Below are 24,586 nucleotides of genomic sequence, written 5' to 3'. Positions count from 1 at the left end.
GCGCGGAAGGGGCTTGGCCCACGTGCGGTCACCCGCGCCGGGCCGTTTGGGCCGCCCGGGAGCTGGGGTGTAGTGGGGTAGAGGCTGCGGGGGTGAGGAAGGCCCAGGGTAACAGGTGCCTCACCTCGGCTGATGGGATTAACTCTAGGGCCGCAGAAAGAGGGAGCCCGGCAGCAAAATCCCAGGAGAGGGAGAGAGAGAGGGAGCCTCTGGCGGCCAACGGAGGGCGAGAAACACCGGCCGAGGCGAGGCCGCCCCACCCCCTCGGCCGTGGGCTAGGGGCCTCCCCGGCCTGGGGCAAGGCCTGCCCTTCTGGGGCCTGTCCGCCTTGCTGCTTAGGGGGTTGGCTCAGCGGAAACTGGGCTATCGGTCGGCTGGCTGCTGGGCCACCACAAAGTCTGCAGTTAACTTCATGACCCCAGGGCATCTAAAGCCCCAGGCCACTCTCCAGGCCCGGAAGGCCAACACCTAGGCCACTGTGACCCGCCTGACACCCACCTCGACCTCAAGTCTCCACTGTTAAAAGGAAGAGGACGAGGAGGTCTTCTCTCAGAGTTTTTCAGACCCCCACCCTCAGTCCCCCTTCCTCCCCCTCCCCAAAAAGATACCGGAAATGTTACAGCCTTGCGGCAAAATATAAAACTGATGACAATGTGGATCTTTAAACCAATCCTCCCAAAGACTCCATAGGGTAGAAATGACTAAAGGATAATTTTTCAAGAGGTAAAACCATAACTCTCATAGAAATATAAAATTAAAAGTGCCAGAAATATCATTTGACTCAGGGAGAGAATCGCAAGATGTTACAACCCATTCAAACAGGGATATGAAAAGCAGACCTTATGGACAATTAGTAAAGAGGTGAAAACTGCTTAAGGCACAAAAATGTAATGTTTTGAATTATCTGTTCTACCGGGAGGTAATGGTATCTCTAAAAAACAAGTAATTTTGCATTTCTATAGATAACATTTACATTACCATTAGTTTCTACAGCCTATAAAATGGTAAAATGGCCTTGTCAAAGGTCAAAGGCGCAGACTACTGTAGAACCAAAAAACCAGAGTCCTGTAGATAACATCCAGCCTTCCATTGAAAGGACAACCAAGGATATTTGCCCATTTCAAAGTCTTAAACAAGTTTTCCCAACAGAACTATTATTATCTGCATTTCCCAGATGGGAAAACTGAGGTTTAGGTTTTGTAACTTACCCATAGCTTTATCAACTAGTAAAAGATTGTAGTTGGATATGAACTCCAGCAAGTCTGTATACAGAATCTAGACTCTGGGAGCAAAATCTCTTCTCACTTAATTTCAAAAGGCCTTTGTAGCTACTCAATTCTTAGTATCTTTTATTTTGAACAGTGAATTTTTTTCTTCAGGCTCACCAAATTCTGGGTGCTTTCCCAAGAAATTGGCATTCTCTGTCTACAAAGTGGATGTCACTTCTATAAGCATAAACAGATGTAGCAGGCAATGTGAGGGGGCTGTGGTTCCAGTCTCCACTTTTGGAAAGAACATTTGTGCTGTCTGGGATAATTTAGTGGAAAAGTTCCTGTCATTTATTTGCAGTATGGAAACCATGTTTTTTAGGAGAATAACCTAAATAAATGCAAGAACCTAATCACTGAGTTCTGTCTGTAGAAGAGGGGGCAGAGTTGGCAATAAAATCAGTCTTACACCTCTTTGCAAAAAGATGATTCATACAGAAAAGCAACCTAAAGAATTTGGTTGCTTTGGGTTTTTTGTTGTTTTTTTTTTTTTTTATGAACCTTCTGGAAAAATTCATACTGAAGGAATGAATGATAGAGTTTTTAAAACATAATGCTGATAATTTTAAGATTTCTTGATTGCCCACAATCTACTTTCCAGTTCTAACACTTACCTGTTTCAAGGGTCTACTAGACCAGTACTAATCCAACACTTGTGGCTATTTAAATTACTTAGAATTAAACACAATTAATTCAGTTCCTTAGTCCCACTAGCCACATTTGAAGGACTCAGTGGTTAGTGGCTACCCTACTGGACATTTCCATCACAGAAATTTCTTTTGGACAGTGCTATCCTAGACATCATTTGCATTTCTATCAATTAAAAAAGGTATATTGACTTTATAAGGGTTAAAACTTAGTTCAATAGATCACTGATGTATTGAGGATTCAAGGTCATAAGCTTTGCGTGTTCCAGTTGGAAAGGGGCTGGAGCAGCGTTAAGATGTAAAAGGTGATGTTTAGTATTGACATGCATGGAATACAAACTACAATGCATTGGGGGAGATGATTTTCACATACGATTTCTCTCATAAGTCCTGGAGAATACTGTGGACTATTATTCTTAGTTCCTTAGTAAAAATGGACCATAAGATTAGTAGATAAAAACAACAAAATGTAGGGACACCTGGGTGGCTCAGTCTGTCAAGCAGCAGACTCTTAATTTCAGCTCAGGTCATAATTCCAGGTCATGTGATTCGGGCCCTACTCAGTGAGGAGTTGGCTTCAGATTCTTTCTCAGGCTCTTCTTCCTCCCTCTTTGCCCCTCCAGCTCACAAGCTCTCTCTCTCTCTAAAATAAATAAATAAAATCTTCAGAAAAAAAAAAAAGGTATATTCTATGTTGTCTTAGGGGTTTTCTCAATATATTTTTAAAGTTCTTATAATGGATATTGTGAGTAACTAGTCCAAGAATTATATTATTGACAAGTGTAAGTGAAATATTGGGTGCAGTTATAAAATTAAGCCTAAATCAAGCCTGAATCAAATGTTAAGACTAGGTAATATTAACTAAGGTAAGCCTGAAGTCTGCATATCACTCCATAATTTAATGCAGGAAGGCGTCTGGCTAATTGAATGTTAACAGAAGGTCATGAAGAGAAAAGAATAGAGCAAAGTTAAAGGTCTCTACAAAAATCTCTTTATGGAACACAGGAAGTAATGGAAGAGCAATTTGTATCAGTAAGCTTACACATAGCTTTAGCATAAAAAGGTATTTTCCTCCTACTACTGTTTCTTTACCAATACTAATAAGAAAAATGTGCTGATAGTAATGAAATAACTTGGTTACCAAACGTGTATTTATAACTGCTTATTTCACATTTGCAAATACCAGAGTTCTTTGTCCCCTTCAGATGTAAATGTTGGTATTCAGGTATCTTAAAGGTCCATCTTTTAAAATAACCATCCCTGTTTAAGGATAAAAATTTAAGTCTGTCAATAAGTCTGTGTTTTAGTCTTTTGGTATTTCGCACACATTCTGTTGTACAGATGAAATTTATTTCTGTAAAACAATGATAGAGTCCTCAGGCTTACATTCAGAATACATCAGAGATCTCTATCATCAGTCCGATTTTGTGATACTAGCTATAAAATTAAGCTTAAATCAATAAACAGATTTTCTAATCTAGAAGGTGTCATTTCTGCCCAAATAAATTGATAATGATTCAGCATTGCTTTCTACCTACATTCATGGTTTGGGCATGCCACTGAAAATTTATACAATCATCTTGATCCATTTTTCATTCTACAATACATCCAGTATCTTGGCTGTTCAGCCTAAAAGTAGGCTGTCTTATGATGGGTTTGAGTATTTACTTTTATTTGAAAGTAATGAACTATAGAACTTCTTGGGATTCCTAAAGTCATTTGTTAAGTTGTTATTAATTTCTTAGCTCTACAAATAAAGCACAGTAAATTTACAGTGTGTTTGGGCCAAAGTGATGCATCTTCTCTTTTTTCCCTATTTTTACTTTATTTGGTTGCCCACACAAAACACAGTAAACCAAGAGTTTTATTGGACTAGACATTGGTATGATGTTTTCATTACTGTCACTGCTTCTAAGTTCAAAACAATAGTTGCTGTAACCATTCTTCTCAGTTTTCAGTTTTATAATGGTATAAATTGCATGTTTAAAAAACAAGTGTGAGGTGTTTACCTGTTTCTACAGAAGCCCATTTTACTTTCAGCAGATTAGCCCCTCTGGCAGAAGGATTCTGGTGGTGGTATTCTATCTGCCAATCCTCCGCCCACAAAGTGCACCTGAACTCTGGCATCTTTGGGATTGACATGTCTACTCTGCTTCAGAATAATTTTATATTTCAAGACAGAAACAAAATGGGAGAGGCATGGTAATCCTTCACTGAAAAAACAGCAAAGTGTCAAATTGAGATTCAAATTGAAAACATTTTACTGGAATTCATATTCATTATTCTTTTACCTTAGAAATGGGATCAAGCCCCAAGAAGGGCTCTGCACTCAGCTCAGAGTCTGCTTAAGACTTTCTCTCCCTCTCTTGGGGTGCCTGGGTGGCACAGCGGTTAGGTGTCTGCCTTCAGCTCAGGGCGTGAACCCAGCGTTATGGGATCAAGCCCCACATCGGGCTCCTCTGCTATGAGCCTGCTAATTCCTCTCCCACTCCCCCTGCTTGTGTTCCCTCTCTCGCTGGCTGACTCTATCTCTGTCGAATAAATAAATAAAATCTTTAAAAAAAAAAAAAAACTTTCTCTCCCTCTCCCTCTGCCCCTCCACTCTGTGCTCTCTCTCAAATAAATTTTTTAAAAAAGAAATAATAAAAAATTTGTTCTGAATTGTTAGTACATTTTCCATAGGTTCTTAGCTATAATCCTGATGTCCAGCATAGACTTTCATCAGCTACCATTATTTTAAAATGAAGTTTGAAAATATATCATAATGCTTTACATATTTCTACACACTTCAATTTTTGAATTGGATGAGTAATGAACAAGTGCTTCTCCTAATCAATGGGCAGATCTAGAGCGACCCACACTCTTGTTCATGTCCTAGGACAGTACGCAGCACTGTAACTGTATTTGGAAGTGTTGCTGGCCTTAGAGTTAGTTTCTTGATTAAGCCACGACAAATTTTTTCACTCAACTAGTGTCTTTGATTAGAGTCTAAATGTGTAGATGGATCACGTACTTTCTGGGCTTTCTTGTTATTGTTAGAAGAAAACAAACTTTCAAACCGAAGTTAAGAGATTGTAGTTTTTTAAAAATGTATTTGTATAAGTTAAAATAAAGAAACCAGTTAGTCTAGAAATCTTGTATCGTAATCCTGCTCTTGATTTTTGTCTAATTAAGGAAAAATACTGTTAAATTCTACATTAATAATTCTCTGCCTTACAAGCCAAGTGTTTATTCCCTTTTAAAAGAAAGCCGTGGACACCAAGGTGTTATATGTCCGTGCAAAAAAGACCATATGCTATTCTTTCCCATGTTGAATTGTGGCGAAAACTTAAACAAGAATCTAACTATCTTATTTATTTTACGACTACAGAAACAGCAGAGTGAACAGTTGAAAACTGCCTAATACCTAGCTGGATCCTCAAAGGAAATGAAATTCATGTTTTATGATACTGAGAATAGAAACAAACACATTAATGTGAGATGAAATTGAGCTGATATTAATTAGAATTTTAGAAGGGAGTTAAATACTACAGTTTCAACAAAACAAAAAGAAGATATCATCTTTGCCAGGAATGTAGATTGACCTGTTGTAGCTTTAAAGGGAAGAATACTGAATTTCGTGGATTTTTAAAGAATTTTTGCTTTGCTCTAGAATTTAAAAAGCTCCTCTGACATGATTTTGTGAAACCTGAATAATTTTCTTATAATAAATTACATGCATTTAAGTACAGTGTGCTATAATTTAGCAAAGTATACATATTTTGCAAGTTCATAAGTTGAGCTCATCTCAAGAGCCTTAGAAATTAAGCAAAGCCAGCTACATACAACCAAATGATAGTCTACCACATGCTCACCTAGAGGAGAGTTGGACCAAAGCCAAATGAGGCATTTAGATGCATAAATAAATAGTCATTTATTATGTGTTGTAGCTTTATTTTCTGAAAGCAAATGCACCTTCAAAAATCTAACACTAAGCTTAAAATTGACACTGAGAGACTCTTGGATGAGTGCTGACCCAGAAACTTACATATTTACATATAAACACGGTTTCCGAAATATTTGTACATAATCATCACCTCACTGAAACCTTTCTGATCGCTTCTCTGAAATTTTTGAATCACAAGGTCAATGCATACTATAATGACTTTTATTTTGCTCTAAGTAAAATTTTCTCCAACTATGGAAGATAAGACTTCTCTGCAAGATTCTAACCATGCGTTTGGGTATGTAAAACCTAAAAAATATAAGAAACAAACAATTCAGAACCGTCACAAAATGTTTCTTAGAAATTACTATCTTTTAGACTCACCATGCAGAAATCAAATACACAATCAATTTTGACTAGTTCTTGGTAGGATTTAGAAATTAAAAGAAAAAAAAGTAAATGCCTGGTATATTAGTTAAGTTCAAAAGAAAACCAGGCGTGTAGCTTATAGAATCTTTATTAAATCATAAGACTCTGCTATATTCCTCGCTCGTAAGAAAATTTGATTATCTGGATTTAATTACCCTGGCATTTTGCGAGGCATGAACAATGAACATTAGTTATCCTTGGCTTGGTAAGTGATGCTTGGAGGGCAATATAAGAAAACACATAAATTATAATGCAATATTTAGAAAGTATTTTTCTTTCTTAGTAGTATTGTACCCACTGCTTCCAAACCTTGTGTGAAAATCAGAATCACCTAGGAGCGCCTGGGTGGCTCAGTCAGTTAAGCGTCAGCCTTCGGCTCAGGTCAGGATCCTAGGGTCCTGGGATATCAGGCTCCTTGCTCAGCAGGAAGTCAGCTTCTCCCTCCCTCTCTTCCCCTGCACCCTGTTCATGCTCTCTTTCTCTCTGTCAAATAAATAAATAAAATCTTTATAAATAAATAAATAAATAAATAAATAAATAAATAAATAAAGCGTCTGCCTTTGGCTCAGGTTGGGGTGCTGGGATTGAGCCCCTGCGAGCAGGGAGCCTGCTTCTCCCTCTCCTCCCCACTTGTCATGCTCTCTCTCGCTATCTCTGTTGCTATCTCTGCCTCTCACTCTCAAATAAAGAAACAAAATCTTCGAAAAAAAATTTTTTTTAAACAAGAAAAAAAGAAAATCAGAATCACCTAGAGAGCTTGATCAGATTCAAATGCCTGGGTTGTATGCCAGCCATCCCAATAAGAATCTCTAGGGTGGAATCTAGTAAATTCCAAAATGTTCCAAAGGTGATACTGTTGAGCAGCTGGATTGAGGATGGATGTTTGGGAAACACTAACTAGATGATGCAAGTGATATTAGAATCTAATAAGCTGCTACTGTCCAGTATATAACTACAGTTCTCATTCTTGACTCACTATTTGGTTACTGCTATGTAGAGTGTTGTCATCTATGGGGGGGAGCTTCTGGGACCATGAGTAGGAGGTATAAGAAACAATGCTACTCCATCTTCCCTGCTATATTTTTGGTTATGGAAGTCTACACTTGGCTTTCTGGTTAAGAAAATCATGACAACCATTGCTTTGTAGTTACTGTCCTGACTGGCTCTCTACATGGGTCCAAGTAGGCTAGAAAAACTTATAAATATGGTACTCACATTTCTAAGAATTGAGAAGACTCCTGAGTCCTTCTGCTCAAAACTTTCCTCTAACTTCAAAACTACACAGGAAAATTTTAATCTCTTAGAATGTATTTAAATTTGAGAGTACAGTGATATGTTAGCTACTTTTGTTGAGATTTCAGAAACATTTTGACCAACTGGAAGGTACTTCTCAGAACCACTGAAACTCTAATTCCACCAGAAAATGCAGAAGTTTTGGAGGCAGACAAATATTGAGCATGTTGTTCACAGATCATTTTCAAAAAAGGTAAAATCATAACTATCATATAGATTTAAAAATAAAAATGTGTTAATGATTTTATTTGATTCATTAATGAGTAAACTGGCAAGATATTGCAACCAATTCAAGAGAGATATTTTTTTTAAAAAAAAAACACATCTATAAATCAGAAATATTGAAATTAATGTATATATGAAAGCAAAAGTGGCCTGTTCCCCAGTGAGGGAGAGAAGGCGGGTGAACCTCTCTATCTGACAGAATGTATAGGTCTACAGATGGGAATTATTTTGCATTGTTATCAGCCACCTACACTTTAAAGAGTTGTAAACTAGCTCAACAATAATGAAGAACTAGAATCAGATACCTGAAGGAATGTGATCTAAACAATGTATAGTTTTCTGTTGAAGCATAATGTTCTTTTTACAATGTCAGACATCCATAAGGTTTCCCTTATTTTCAAACACTTACATCAGCAATCTTTGGGCTATACACAGGAATGTTCATAACACCATTATTAACAAATAGCCAAAAAGGGAAAGCAACACAAATGTCCACCAAAGGATGAATAAATAAAAAAAATATTGTATATCTATACAAATGAATAAAGCTTGAAAACATTAAGCTCAATGATAGCAGTTGATCGCAAAAGGCTACATATTGCAGAATTCCATTTACACAAAATGTCAGAATAGGCAAATCTATAGAGACAGAAATTAGACTAGCTGTTGCTTAAGCCTGGGGGGGCGGGGGGCTGGTGAGTGACAGCTAATGGGTATGAAGTTTCTTTTAAAGGATAAAAAATGTTCTAAACTTCATGGTGGTGATCCCACAACCTTATGAATATACTAAAACACATTGATAGGTACACTTTAAGTGGATGAGATGTATGGTATGTATATTATATCTCAATAAAGCTGTAAGAAAAAAATCTTTGGCCAATCTATAATAAAGTCCACAGTCCCACAATTAATTGCCTAGATCTAGTATGATTCCCATATTTCAAATCGAGTTGATTTTATTGATTAACACTGTTGTCTACCACTGAATGGTTCTCGTAAGGTACTAGACAGATAGGTCAGGGCTAATTCTCATTATAGCCTAAGAATTGGTAAGCTAAAACTAAGTGGAGTAGTTCAGATTTTTACAGTTATGTGAGAACCTGTACACTATTAGTAAACAGAGTTGGAAATGATAAATGTGTTTCATCAAAATATCAGAATATTAGACCAATAATTTCACTCTGTATTGGGATTTATAGAATCTGTGACTGGGGCTAGAGTTACCTATACCATGCTTAAAATTCTTTTTGGAATGCAGTGAAGATAAACACATGTATAGAAGTAATTCTTTGCCTGATTTGACATATCTAAAACATTAGAAGGAAATATGTGAGGTACTCATGGGCAGGTAACCTCTGTAAACACTTGACTTTGTCAGTTTATTTATTATCTAAGATGTCTCACAATTAGTCAAAACTTTTTATATATATAAATAAGTACGTATCAGGCAATGTGAGTGATTTTTAAACAAGTATGTCCAAAATTTATTTGTATCCAAACAATTCTTACCTCAAATCAATTTCCTAAGTCTACTTAATAATGAATGTGTTCATTCTTTGAAATGGAATTTGACGTTTGTAAACAATATAAAGCCATTCATAGTTAAATATGATATGAGAAATGAAAGTAGTGAATCCAGTTTTATTAAGCGGCTCCTTGACTAGATCAGAGGCTAGTTCATACTGAAGAGGAGCTCTAAAGGATAGTTCTTAGCATTATTTGCATGTGCTTGGAAGAGGATTACATTCATTTTGATGCATAATTCACGTGATTGTTTTCTTTGTCATTTTTAATGGCACATCATTATTGTCATAGTATTGGTTATCAGTGCTCTAGTACTTATTATACAATAAACACCATACAAATAAAAACAATCACTGTTTACCATGTAGTAGGTAATACTGCACAGTTTCATTACACAATGGGAAGCTGTCCCTACCATACTAGGTAAAAATGTATAAGAGGCCGACACAGAGTATTGTCTCAAAGCCAGTTTTCATTGTTAGAAGTGTGATTGTCTCACAGTCAATTTTCATTATTTCATTTTCGTTGTTAAAGGTATGATTTCATCTTAAGAAAAACAAAGCTGGGGGCCTCAAACCTTCTGATTTCAAAACATATTATGAAGCCACAGTAATCAAAATAGTATGATACTGGCAAAAAGATCTATAGACCAATGCGGGGGAATAGAGAATCCAGAAATAAACTCTTACACATATGACAAAATGGTCTTCAATGAAAGTGCCAAGGCTACACAAGGTGGGGAAAGGACAGTCTCTTCAACTAATGGTGTGGGAAAAGAGAATAAAAAGCGGCAAAAGAATGACGTTAGACCATTACATTAACATCATATACAAAAATTAACTCACAATGGATTAAAGACCTAAACACTTAAGAACTGAATCTATAAAACTCCTAGAAGAAAACATACGGGGAAATCTTCATGACATTAGAATTGGCTATGATTTCTTGGATATGGCACTGAAAGCACAGGTAACAAAAGCAGAAACAGGCAAATACGACTGTATTAAATTGAGAATTTCTGTGAAGCAAAGGCAACAATCGACAGTGGAAAAACAACCTACAGAATGGGAAAAAATGCTTGCAAGCCATGTATCTGACAAGAGGTTAATACCCAGAATATATAAAGAACTCCTAAAAATAATAACAAAATAAATAACTCCTACAACTCAACAATAAAAAAATTAATTTCAAAAGGAGCAAACAACTCTAATAGACCTTTCTCCAAAGAAGATATACAAATGGCGGCCGAGCATATTAAAAGATGCTCAGTATCACTAGTCATCAGGGAAAAGCAAATCACCTCACACGCATTAGAATAGCCATTATCAAAACAAAAACAGGGGCCCCTGGGTGGCTCAGCCCTTAAGCATCTGCCTTCAGCTAGGGTCATGATCCCAGGGTCCTGGGATTGAGCCCCGCATCGGGCTCCCTACTTAGCGGGAAGCCTGCTTCTCCCTCTTACACTCCCCTTGCTTGTGTTCCCTCTCTCGCGGTCTCTCTCTCTGTCAAATAGATAAATAAAATCTTTAAAAAACAAAAAGAAAACAAAACAAACAAAAACAGAAACAGAAACAAAAGAATTCTCATTGTTATTGAGGCTATGAAGAAAGCGAAACCCTTGTACACTTGATGACAGGAATGTAAACTGGTACAGCCACTATGGAAAACAGTATGGAGTTCCTCAAAAAATTTTTAAAAGAATTACCAAATGTTCCAGTAATCCCACTTCTGCGTATTTACCCCAAATAATTGAAAACAGAATCTTGAAGAAAGATGTGTACGCTCGTGTTCATTGCCCTGTTATTCATACGAGCCAAGATGTGGAAGAAGCCTAATGTCCGTCAGCAGAAGAATGGATAAAGAAAATGTGGCATATGCATACAGCGCAAGATTGTTCAGCCTTTAACAAAAAAAAAAAAGGGAAAAAAATCTTGTCATCTGCTACAACATGGGTGAAACTTGATTGCATTATGCTAAGTGAAATGAGCCAGTCACGAAATTACAAATACTGTATGATTCCACCTCTATGAGACATCTGAAACGGTCAAACTCTTAGACACAGAATAGAATGATGGTTGCCAGGAGCCAGGGGACGGGGCTGGGAGAGAGGCAAAAGAGAAATTGTTCAACAGATATAGAGTTTCAGTTTTGCAAGATGAAAAAGTTCTAGAGCTCTGTAGTACCACCATGTGTACGTAGTTAAATTCTACTGCATTGTACAATTTTTAAAAGTTGATAATAAATGTGTGTTTTTGCCCACAGTAGAAAGAAGTGTGATTTCATTGCTGCGAGGTAAACCTATAACAAAGCAAACCAATTTCACATGTATTATCGTCCCTAGATAATCATCAACATCAAAGTTAATTGGCAGGAGAAGGTAATTCATACACAAGTGTACTTTGCCAGATTTCATGTTTCTAGCTTCACAAATGCCTCAGAAGGTAGGGAAATTGTTTCCTTATTTTTCAGGGACTTTATTACTTCGCTGGGTCATAAAATCTAAGTGCCATATAGTTTGAAAATATATAAATGCTTAAGCTCTTTTAACCTTGACTTTTGTATTTGTAATTGCAGGTCTGACTTCTTCTGTACTGATGCAGAACAAAAAGTCAAACAACTATTTCCTCACAAATCCAGATGCCATTTGGATTCTGATTCCTCTTCAGGGGAGTGGATTAGGTGGAGACACTGTATCCGGTCTCATAAGGAATGACTTTAGCTGGTCCAGTCTCACTCAGATTTATCTTTACTCTGATGAATGAGATACTGTCAGTTCTCTGGTAGTTCTGCCATAAAGCTAATCCCCTAAACTTGAGCCAGAGAGGTCTCCAATATTCACTGAACTCTGGAGTTCTTATGTCATTGGGCCTTACCTTTCCCTATGGTGAAATTCTCTCTCTCATCATTCTGACCAGCAAACAGTACGAACTGTGTATCTAGTTAAACTTGAACATCTGTAAATGGCAAATGCATGTTCATTTCACTTTTTTACTTTAACCTAAGGAATCGAGTTGCATTTGTTTATTCATTCAAAAAAGCAAATGAATAATACATTTGATAGGTCTAATAAAATCATGCAGCTTGGTTATTGGTCTGAAACTGCATATTTAGTTGCATTAAATATTGGAATTTTAAAATATGTCTTGTAAACTAGACTGAAATACCAGTATATTTCCTGTTTATTTAGATGTATGCTAATTTATAAAAATGAATGTGAGAAAATTAATGTACTGTATCAATGGTGTGCTGATAATGTTTAACAACTGGCTTTGCACAGGGACTAGGGGGGCCCTGGTTTGCAGTATTTGCAAATTTTCGTGGTGTCATTACTCCAACCATGGCCAATTTCAAACTACCAACATAAAATTCCTGAAAATTTAATAGCTCTCAGGCCAGTATGACCCAGTTCCAATTGATCACTGAAGAAAACCCATATATTATTAAAAAGATATATATGCTCTGGGGCACCTGGGTGGCTCAGTCGTTAAGTGTCTGCCTTCGGCTCAGGGAGTGATCCTGGTGTTCCGGGATCGAGCCCCACATCAGGCTCCTCCACTGGGAGCCCTCTTCTTCCTTTCCCACTCCCCCTGCTTGTGTTCTCTCTCTCGCTGGCTGTCTATCTCTGTCAAATAAACAAATAAAATCTTAAAAAAAAAAAAAAGATATATATGTTCAGTAAAAAATATACATGTATATGTATATTCAGTAAATTTTAAGCAATACATCCCTCAAAGTAAAATATGAGATTTGAAGTATGTTTGAGACTTTTATATGAATTTATAAAAGGCACATTCATGACAATAGTGGGTTATGTCATTAAAAACAACTTCACTTTTACCTCATATCATGATTTTACACTGTTATTTCCTTTAAAGTCCTGAGACATAGGTGGATGGCATGAGTCAAAAAGATAATTCAATAAAAGCAAGTTAATGAGAGTTTCAAACAGATTTGAGACTTGGCTTAATTTTGAACATCCGGTCTGCTTCCAAAGGTAAAATGCAGGTTTGGGGTACCTCAGTCAGTTGAGCCTCCAACTCTTGATTTCTGCTCAGGTCATGATCTCAGGGTCCTGGGATTGAGCCCTGAGCATCGAGCCCTGAGCATAGGGCTCCACACTCAGCGGGAAGTCTTCCTGAGATTCTCTCTCCCTCTCCCTCCTGACACCACTCACACTTGGGTGTGTGCGTGTACTCTCTCTCATAAATAAATAGATCTTTTTTTTTTTTAATGTAGGTTTTTTATTATTCAGGTTTGGTGAAACAATAAATTAGGAGGTGATTGCCACCGTAAAGATGGCTTGTTACTCAAAGCAAGGAGGGGGCCACACAGGGAAGCACCAGTCAGGAAGCAGAGAGAATGAGAGAGAAACACGGTAAGAGATTCTACTGTGTTATCTGTGAGAAGAAACAGGTGAAGCAGGGTAAGCCCGTTTAGGATTGGCTAGTTTGAATAATGTCAGCAGGCTCTGAGGCTGTTTCTGAGGCTGGTACCTGGGCCTTGGGTGATTAGGGCAGAGGAATAGTGGCCCTGAGTGTGAGAACCCAATAAAGGGGATGTCTTTGGGTATGGGCTCCAGACTGGTTGGTTTGCATTTGAAAGGTGCTCTCACAGGTACACTGTTAATGATAATCTCTAGGAAGTGGCTTAGAAGGGGCAGTCTCTCCAGGGTCAGCAAGGCCCTTGATGTCAAAACATCAAAAACACACAAAATAAAAAGGCTTAATCAATATAAATGAGGAAATGTACTTGAAACGCTTCTATCAATCTTCCAATAATTTTTCTCCCTACAGGGATTATAAGAATTGGGCAATAAACAGTTTAAGATGTATTCTTTGGTAGGACTTTGAAATGAACATATTCTATTTTGCCAAATAAGAACCAATTGATATGCTCTGACGATCAACTAATTGGCAAAGTAGGAGGAGTCCTTCTTATAAAAATGAAGACCACCAAGGAGGCACATTTTTTAATAGAAGACCAGAGTGCTTCCAGCAGAGATGGGCCAAGAATCTATTTTTAGACAAAGCCAAGATTTTCTTCCAAAAGTAATTCTGGATCTTCTTAGTACTTAGATAAATGAATGAGGAAGACTTCAGTGTCCTACTTTAGACAGCAGCAGTACTTTACCATAATTATTTTTGCCTGGGGAATATTTACGGGAAATGATACATAAGATAACTCAATAAAGCACCCATAAAATATTGGATTTTCTAAAATATAATATTCTAGTGAACCTTCCAAGATGAAGTAGTTGCAAAATATACCCCTACATACATTGATTTAATCTCCTATATAGGATCAATCTATATCATTAAGATATAAGTCTAGCAAATATTGGCCAATGTCTACCCCCAAATGATAACTTACATTTAATACTGGTTGCTTTTAATCCCTTCTTTCTGGGAACAATTTAATAATAAGATAATGAGTACTTTGTGGGGGTAATAATTCATTCATTGACAATAAAAATATTTAATCAGGGCATAGAAAATTCATGTTTATGTCCCTTCGATCTACAATTGCTCACTGGGGGTGCCTGGGTGGCTCAGTCAGTTGAGCGTCTGAGTCTTGATCTCAGCTCAGGTCTTGATCTCAAGGTCCTGAGTTTGAGCCCTGCGCTGGGCTCCACACAGGGCACAGAGCCTATTTAACAAAACAAAACAGAACAATTGCTTACTGAACATTTACCATATATGAGGCATTGTGCTAAGCACTGGGAACTGTTATCCATGAATTATACCAAATCATTAATTAGTCAGTTAATATACTTTCCCTGATCTTTGTGATACATCTATTGTTAGATATATATACTCAACACTACTCATCAAAATACAAATTTTCATTTAGCTCTGTCTCCTGGATATTTATGTTTATTGCATAAAGCAAAGTATGTCATGAATGAGGGAGTATACTAAATTTATACAAGTGATCAAATCCACAAATATAAATACATATATGTGTGTGCACAATTTTAGGCTTGGTTTTCTTAGTCTGTAAGTGCAGTAGCTTCTCAAGTTTAAGGTTGGTGAGTAGAAGGGGTGAGAAGCAGTAAAAAGGCCAGCCCAGATGGCAAACTGTGTCTTCAGTTCATTTATGTAAATGTCTGGCTGGTTCTGTTAGCTCTCTTCAACTCCCAAGGCCCCAGTTACCTTGTTTTCTCCTGGCCACAAACACTTCCTTTCCCCAGAAGAATCTCTTAATGCAGTGTTTCATTTCTTGACTTCCTCTTCTCCATTGTCAAAACTTTCCAGTCTGGTGTTTTATCATAGCAACTTTTGGCTATTGTTGCCAACTAAGAGTAGTTGGCCATTCAACAATTGTTGAATTCATTTTAAAAACTATTAGCAGTTCTCATCAAGGCAAGTGGCTGGACCTTGGGACCAAGTGGTATGTTACAATGAAGGAAAGTCTTACATTAAGATTCTTGGACTGTTATTTTATTGGAGTTCATGCTTTTTCCTTGTCAATTTGCAGGAGTTCATTCTACATTACATATTAGTCCCTTTCTGGTTCTAGACATTGCAAATATCGCATGTCCCACTATGTCGTGTCTCTGACTTTGAACCTTAATTTTAATGTACTCACATTCATCTCTTTTTTTGCCCTGGAATCTGTGCCTTTTGGGTTTTCTCTAAGAAATCCTTCCTTAGATCTCTACCACAACAATATTCTCCTATATTATCTTTTTCTTTTTCTTTTTTTTTTAAATAGGCTCCATGCCCACTGTGGAGCCCAGTGCAGGGCTTGAACTCATGACCCTGAGATCAAGACCTGAGCTGAGATCAAGATTCAGACACTTAACTGACTGAGCCACCCAGGTCCCCTTATATTATCCTTTTTAAACGTGATTGTTTTGTTTTTCACATTCAGGTCTTTCATCCATTTGGAGTCTGCCTTTTTACAATGTTAGGTGGTGATCATGTGTCATAACTCTGGATTATTTTTATGGGAAATCACCACATACACATTGTAATAGCTATGGAAAAATAAGAAATAATGAGTTGTTTAATCAGTTGTAGAAAAATATTTTGTACTTCAACAAAAAACTATGCATTGTCTGTAACACATTCTTCCAGTTGTCGAGTAATAGCCCTGTTCATTGTCTTTGAGCTATTTTGCACCTTTTTTTACATTGCAGATAATGAATGGATATGCAGACCCTGTTGTCTAGTAGAGATTTGTTCAACTTCTCTAACTCCTGTAGAAAAATCAGTTTTGCCTCCCTTTGTAATCTAATTGCTTTATTTCATATAAATTTGTGCTTGTTGACTTTTCCTTTGAACCAGTTTTAAAATCTGTCTGGTTCTCTCATTGATTAACCAGTAAAATAAAATCTTTAACACTATATGAGAATCATTTTTTTATATCTGAGAGTCATCATTTTAATTTCTTCTGAGAATTATCTTTTAACCCAGTTAGAACAATTATCCATGATATATTAGCTAGCTAACAACCTTTTTCTCCGGATTTAGAAGTGTCGTGTGTAAACCGAAATGATTCTTGAGATATGACATTCATATAGCTATGCTTTAAGGAAGAAGCTCTTCCTTTATCTTAAAGCATATCTTGTAGTGGCCTCTGGTCTGCTTGTGTGTAAGACTGGTCCAGAAGAGATGCTTGAGCAAGTGATACTGAGGCTACTTTCTTTAAGTCTGACGAGCCTGAAGCTCATTCCTTCAGCTTTGTTTTCATTCCTCTGCTTCTTGGCAAATGGAAAAGGACATAGTGCTTTCCTAAAGAAATAGGGTGGTATCATAGTCGGGGTGCAGGGGTGCAAGAGCACCTGGCTGGGGGTTCCCAAACAGACCAGTGTGTCACTGCTGACAGAATCCAAAGGCAGAGAAACAAGTGATGGTGAAACAGGAAAGGAAGTTTGTTCTATGAGGCCCACACTGGAAAGACAGCGGGCTAACATTTAAAGACTATCTCCAAAGTGCCAAAAATACTTGTGGGTTTATATAAGGAAAATGTGGGGCAAAGGTGGGTGGGTACCTGCAGGAAAGCAGTGAAGGTCAGATCCATTATTATCTTGGAGTCAATCGTGGGCGGGGGTCTTGCTGGCTCAAGGTAGTCCTTATTGTTTGAGGGGCTACTTTCAATTCCTGTCTGGGGATGCTTTGCCCTCAAGGTATTCTGCCTGAGCCAAGAGACAAGCTGGAAAGAAGAACCCAGCTAGAAAGTTTGAGGTCAAAATGGAGGCAGCCGAAGTCCTCTTTCAGTATAAGTTCAAGAAGAAGAAGAAGAAGAAGAAGAAGAAGAAGAAGAAGAAGAAGAAGAAGAAGAAGAAGAAGAAGAAGGAGAAGAAGGAGAAGAAGGAGAAGAAAAAGAAGAAAAAGAAGAAGAAGAAAAGGAGGAAGAAGGAGAGGAAGGAGAAGAAGAAGAAGAAGAAAAAAGACTAAACTTGAGAGTCAGAAGTTTCGAGTTCTAGTCATAGTTATCATTAATCACTAGATACTGGGTAAGTCCGAGTGTCTCTGGACCCCCATGATCTAGTCTGTCAAATGTGGAGACTGGATTAGCCTTGTGGCCACTTAACTTGATCTCATCATTTATGATTAATTAGGATCTTTTTTTAATAGCTACTATATGTGGCCACCAATATTTAGAGGTAAAGGCTAGCACAACCTCGCTGTTAGGCGAGATGTACTACAATGAAGGAAATCACAGACCAGATTCCTTCACACATGCACACACTTACTAGCAAGTAGACACAAGCTGTTCTGTAAGCTCACAGAGGTACCAATTCTCTGTTTTGTTCTTTTAGACACTCCAACAAGCTCCTTGTATGAAAGTTTCATTTGGGGATACTATACAATATCATAGCAGCAGAATTCAACTAACCTTTTAGGAGGCAGAGGACAAAATTTTAAGTTACATAGTTGGATATAGAACTCGTTCGAAATATTAAATCTAGGATGCCATTCACTGCGTTTCAAACTTGAAAGTGCATACAAACCTTACTTTCTTTTTCCTTCCTTTCCCCTATGTTCATCTGTTTTGTTTCTTAAATTTCACCTATAAGTGAAATCATATGGTATTTGTCTTTCTCTGACTGACTTATTTCACTTAGCATAATACCCTCTAGTTCCATCCACGTCATTGTAATAGCAAGATTTCATTCTTTTTGATGGCTGAGTGATATTCCAATAGAGAGGGAGGCAAACCATAAGAGACACTGAACTCTAGAAACAAACTGAGGGTTGCTGGAGGGGTGGTGGGGGGGGAATGGGGTAACTGGGTGATGGGCATTAAGGAGGGCACATGATATAATGAGCAATGGGTGTTATATGCAACTGATGAATCACTAAATTCTACCCCTGAAATTAATAATAAAGTATATGTTAACAAAATTGAATTTGAATAAAGAATAAAAAAATTTTAAAAATGAAGTGCACATGAATCTTGTTCAAATGCAGATCTTGTTAAGAACTTAAATCTGTGTCAGTAGGTCTGGAATGGGGCCTGAGATCCTGCATTTCTAACAAAAAAACCTGTTGCTGATGCTGTTGGTCTAGACCACACTTTGAGTACCAAGAGTACAAACCATTGATCTTGGTAAATTCCAATACCCTATTCATGCAGGGGCAGGAAGACCTATGCAGTCCTCTTAGCCAACCACATATCTTGGGCACCAGTAAAAAATTTCTAATATTTCTCATGCCATTTTAAACACACCTGTGTTTATAGTAGTTAGAATAGCTGCCTCTCTAACTATGGACTATGAGAAACAAACTGAGGGCTACAGAGGGGAGGGGGGTGGGGGAATGGGATAGACCGGTGATGGGTAGTAAGGAGGGCACATATTGCATGGTGCACTGGGTGATATACACAACTAATGAATCATCGAGCCTTACATCGAAAACCGGGGATGTACTGTATGGTGACTAACATAATATAATAAAAAATCGTTATTAAAAAAAAAAAAAAAAAAGAATAGCTGCCTCTCTAAAGCATAGAGTATAGAATTGCTTAGCCTTTCAAATAGAAACAATCTACCCTGGGCTGTGCATTCAGGATTGGGGTGCTTGAAATGTTAGCTTATTTCTCTATTACGGCACTTAATGCTGGGTCATTTGATGTAAACTAGGCTCTTTTCTGCCCTGAAACTCGAAACTTAATCCTCCCCTTTCCCCTTTCCTCTTCTTCTCTGTTTCAAATCTGGAAGTTAAGTTTTCCTCTCCACTACCCTTCCTCACTCCCACTTTGAATTATAGCCCTAATGCCTTTGCTCTCAACCCTGGCCTTCTGTTGTATGAGCTGGGTAACCTCAGAACAATTCAGTGGGAGTCTCTAGGGATGATCTCCAGGTCGCTAACCTTGTGAACCGTCCCTATAACCCTAATACACATCCAGTGACTCTAGTGCACTGATTCTTAAATGGCTACATGTTGTAATCCCTCGAGGAGCTTTTATTTATTTTATTTATTTTTTAAGATTTTACTTATTAATTTGAGAAAGAGAGAGAGAGAGACAGAGATAGCACCAGAGAGCATGAGCGAGGAGGAGAGGGAGAAGTAGACTACCCGCTGAGCAGGGAGCCTGACGCAGGGCTCAATACCAGGACCCCAGGATCACGACCTGAGCAGAAGCCAGACACTTCACCAACTGAGCCACCCAGGCGCCCCCATTTGAGAAGCTTTTAAAAAATGCTTCGGTCCCACCCCAAAAGGTCTTCATTGTTCTGGAGTGTGGCCTGAGCATCAGGATTTTTAAGAGCTCTGCAGGGGATGCTAATATGTCTCAGAATAGAACTCAGCTTGGTTCCATTTATAACCCCAGTTTCCAGGAGTGGTCAAAGTAAGACAGCAGGGTGCCTAGCAATCTCTTTTACATTAGGGGAAAGGATTCCACTTACTTCCAAGACATAATTTATGACTCATTATTCAGGCCCTACTGAAAATCTGGTAAATGTTATTTGCAACAACATGGCTTGTTGTAGGATATGCGTACGTCTAAGGATACCTTAGTGGAGCTCTCAAATTTTAGACTGCATAACAATCACCTGGGATGGTTGTTGACAATGCGGATCAGAATCTCCAGAGATAGGCTGGAAAGATGGTTTAGTAGTCTGCATTTCTAAGGAGACACATGGTTTATACTGACAGCCTTTGTGAGATTATGGTGAGCACACCATGAAAACAGAGCTCGCTGCATAACTAAGTGCTTGGGGAGCCCTGTCTCTACTGTTGTGTGAGCCTGAAGATCAGGATATGCAACCTCACAATGTGCCACTTTGACATGGGGATTATATTAAGCTAAAGGCAATTGACAATCAACATGCAAAAAAAGTTCCCGCCCTCTTTTATCTGCTTGAAAGCAGGCATAAATTTTCCTTTGTGAAGATGCTTCCTCCCCTTCCCTCCCCCCTACCAGGAAGAGCAACTCATTTTTACCAGAGATGGAGATTTTATACCCACCCAGAGGAGTTTGCATAAACGAATGTTTCTAAAATAACTCTTATCTTCCATTAGTTACCTAATACATTTCCTAGTCACTTCCCTATAGTTTATCATCCCTCAAAGCCCAAACCCCCTTTTCTTTATTCAAATGGTATAAAAGCCCCCAAGTCTAACCACTTCTTTGAGTTTCATTTCTTTTCTGTGAATTCCCATGCATATAAATATCAATAAAAATTGTGCGCCTTTTTTCCTGTTAATCTGTCTTTTGTTTAATTCACAGGCCTCCAGTACTAAACCTACAAGGGTAGAGGAAAAGTTGTTGCTCCCTGACAAGGTTCACATGTGAGGCTCTCCTGTCCACCACGACCTCATTTACTGGACTTGCTAGGGTGATGATCGTTTCCACTCTGGACTCACTCCTAAGATGAGGGAGCTTTTCCCCCATACAGGTAAAAACACCAGTATGTTACCTGAAAATAAGTCATTGTCACTATTATTCATCACTTTTGGTTGGTGTGCTCCCTATAAAATACACAGGATATGGAAGTAAAGCAATGGAACCCCAAAAAAGGTAAGTTATATTTTGATAACAGTAGAGTCAAGATGTTCTAAAAAATGGCACACCAACAGGAAGAGCAAGGCCAGGGTGAAAAATATTGGGCTCCATCAGACACCTGGAGGCAGGGATGCATGTGGAAGTCATGGTAATAAGAGAATGAGCATATAGGTAGGCACCTGTTGTAGTTTGGATGAAAACAATGAAAAGGTTTAGGAAGGAGTAAGTGAAGAAAGGCATGCACCTTCACCTACGTCAATATTTGGCCTTTTGCTAAGTAATAACTACCACTTACTAGGGCAGTGTGTATTCTAGATAATGTCCTAAGCATATCACATTGATGCTTATATCAATTCCTACAATACCCCTATGCGGTGGGTTGTATTTTCCAACGTTGTTAGGGGAAAAAAAAATCTCTAAAACTCAGAGTTTACATACTTCTGAAAGCTGTAATATGAAGTAGGACTAGAATATGAACCAGACTAGTATGATTCAAGAGCCCTCTTTCCTCCTTAATATCTTCCGCTACAAATAAAAAAGCAAATTAAAGTTCTGTGGATGAAGAAGAAAAACTAGCAGAATCTAAGCTCCATTTGTTTTAACCAGGGTGGTTGAATTAACTCATCAACATTTGCCGAGAATTCATGAATTCTTAATGGAATTGTGAAAGTTCTATCACCTTTGCTGATGTCTACTTGAATAGAACTCTTTAATTTAACTCCTGGGTATTTAAATTGTTTGTCTTCTCAGAAGCTTCATTTGATAGGCCTTGACCTGGAAGTCGGCCAACAGCTCTTGACAATAGAGTTGGCCACTACACCAAGAAATTGTATCTCGTGTGCTATTAAGAACCAGAGCAAAAAGACTATCACTGAGTACATATGGCTCTATTGGTCCAACTTATATGTCCTATAAATTATTAATGGTAGGCACATATTACCACATAAGTAGAAAACAACACAAACAAAAAAAGTCCTTCTTTGAGAAGTGAAGCAACTTTACAGACTGCACAAGCCTATAGAAGTCAGATGCTGTGACTTCTTCTATATTGCTCCCACCCCCCCCTTAACACTAATAGCATTGACAGCTTAGAGGCATTATAAACAAGCAAATGAGGCTGATAACTCTAATTAGAAACAATTTGAACTACAGAACGTACACTGTGGCCTAGACTACTTTGTAAAATTGAATAAAAAAATAAAAGGGAAAATAATGATTAGCATATATATAGGGGCACATGAGTACTTACCAGTGATGCTGGTTATGCAGGAATTATGCAAAGTTGCATTTTTAGTGTTCCAGAGAAAATATGAATAAGAAAAAGAACTAAGTATGAAAAGGAAAACCTATTAATATTAAATATCTCTTCTTCCCAAGGCAAAATAAATGTCTTGGGCCTAGCAAAGGACAAAGAAAAGTCTTATTTATTTCTTTAAGTTTAGATTTCTTAGATGGAATTCTCATGCATTCCCAGGCTTTTATAATCAGCATTTTAATATTTAAATGATCTCACAGATAATCTAATTCAATACTTAATAGTAGTGTCGTCCAGACACTACCTGAATCAAAATCAATTGGAATGACTAATAAAAATGCAGGTTCTAAGAAATCACACCAAACACTAAATCAAAATCTCTCATAGGAATCAGTCACAGAAGCTTGCTAACTTGGAGAGTATACAACGCTTCCTTTATTCATAGCTATCACGGGAGACTCATAGAGGAATACCCATGCCCCTCATTCGCCCACATTTCCCCCAAGTTCAGAGGATTTGGTTTGAATACGCACTGTTATGGACTGAATGTTTGTGTCCCCCCCAAAATTCAAATGTTGAACCCCCCTCCACACACACACATACACATTCCACAAGATGGTATTAGGAAGTGAGGCATTAGGATGTAATTAGGTTCAGAATTAGGTTTAGATGAGGTCAGGAGGGTGGCCACAGTCACCAAGATGGGATTTGTGACCTTAAAAGAACAAAATGAGACTATAACTTCCTTTCTCTGCCACATCAAGACTCAGCGAGAAGGCAGCCGACTGTAAACCAGGGAGAACTGAATCTGCAAGCATGTTGATCTCAGACTTCCCGGCCTTCAGAACTGCAAGAAATAAACATCTGCTGTTTAAGCCCCCCCAGTCTATGGTGTTTTGTGATAGAAGCCCCAGCTGAGACGCTTACCCCCAACCTGTCTTCTATGTCATTTTTTGTAACCAGGACATGTTTTTGCCTTTTTTTTTTCTATCAAGTGTCCATAAAATGATTGTCATAAGATGAATTTTTTGTTGCACATATTTCTATCTTTATCAGTGGGAGAATGTTCAGATTTTGTAGGAATAATAGGCATTTGGGATTTGTAAGACCTGTGCCTGTCAGATTTTAAGTTTTATGAGGTTCATACACATTCCTGAAAATTAATCATGTGTGATCTTTTAAACTTGGCAAGGGACACAGCCAGAATTTAATCTCAATCCTCACTTGTTACTTTTTCTTTTTCAGTATATGATGCCATCTCTAACAATTTATGCCACATAAAGATAGTGTTATGGTATTGAATTAAGAACCACTACAACCGGGGTGCCTGGGTGGCTCAGATGTTAAGCATCTGCCTTGCTCAGGTCATGATCCCAGGGTCCTGGGATGAGCCCCGCATGGAGCCCCGTGTGGAGCCCTGCATGGAGTCCCCCATCGGGCTCCTTGCTCGTCAGAGAGCCTGCTTCTCCTTCTCTCTCTCCCTCTACTGTTCCCCCTGCTTGTGCTCTCTTGCTCTCTCTGTCAAATAAATAAATAAAATCTTAAAAAAAAACAAACAAACACTACAACCGTGAAGGTCTATTAAATTATTGTTGTTGCTGTTGTTTTTTGTTTAAGTGAGTAAATTACAAAAAAGATTTGTTTCAATGTTTTAATAGAGGATTACAGACTAGAAAGATTCTTAAAAATAATAAAATATGATCTTCCTACTTTACAGATGAGAAAAAGAAAAGATTAATAATCTGATGCTTAGTCATGAAAAGTGTTGACACCTTAGTTGCCATAAAAGGCTAATGAAAGAGATGGGTGGGTGGACTATTATTTATTTTTGGCTAATAAAATATATCAAAAAACTATTAATAAAAAAAGAGCAACACCCGCACTCTACTGTCAAAGATAAGTGTGACAGCTAAATCAAAAATACTTTTCATGTTTCTACAAAGACTTAGCTCTGTTGGAATTAAGAACATGGATGCTCACTCAAGGAAGAAAACCATAGCATTAATGACCATAACAAAAAAATTCAATTGTGGGTGGATCTGAACACCACCTATTCCTTATT

General features: G+C 37.9%; 1 protein-coding gene across 14 annotated transcripts in view; it reads right to left on the bottom strand.

Annotated features, from left to right (window-relative positions):
* PPP1R9A (protein phosphatase 1 regulatory subunit 9A) overlaps positions 1–289 on the bottom strand; it is a 298,618-nt gene extending 298,329 nt beyond the window's left edge. For 5 of the 14 annotated variants that reach the window (XM_048212760.2, XM_048212762.2, XM_026505959.4 and 2 more), the window contains exon 1: positions 125–271. The gene's annotated coding sequence lies outside the window, so the exon portion shown is untranslated. Of the gene's footprint in view, positions 1–124 lie in introns of all 14 variants that reach the window. The other 9 variants (XM_044386596.3, XM_044386594.3, XM_044386601.3 and 6 more) reach the window with 3 other exon arrangements.
* Between the last annotated feature and the right edge of the window lie 24,297 nt (positions 290–24,586).

Source organism: Ursus arctos, unplaced genomic scaffold (assembly GCF_023065955.2).
Source record: "Ursus arctos isolate Adak ecotype North America unplaced genomic scaffold, UrsArc2.0 scaffold_3, whole genome shotgun sequence".
Lineage (NCBI taxonomy): Eukaryota > Metazoa > Chordata > Mammalia > Carnivora > Ursidae > Ursus > Ursus arctos.
Note: the sequence above shows the minus strand (reverse complement) of the source record. Positions and strands in the feature narration are given on the sequence as shown.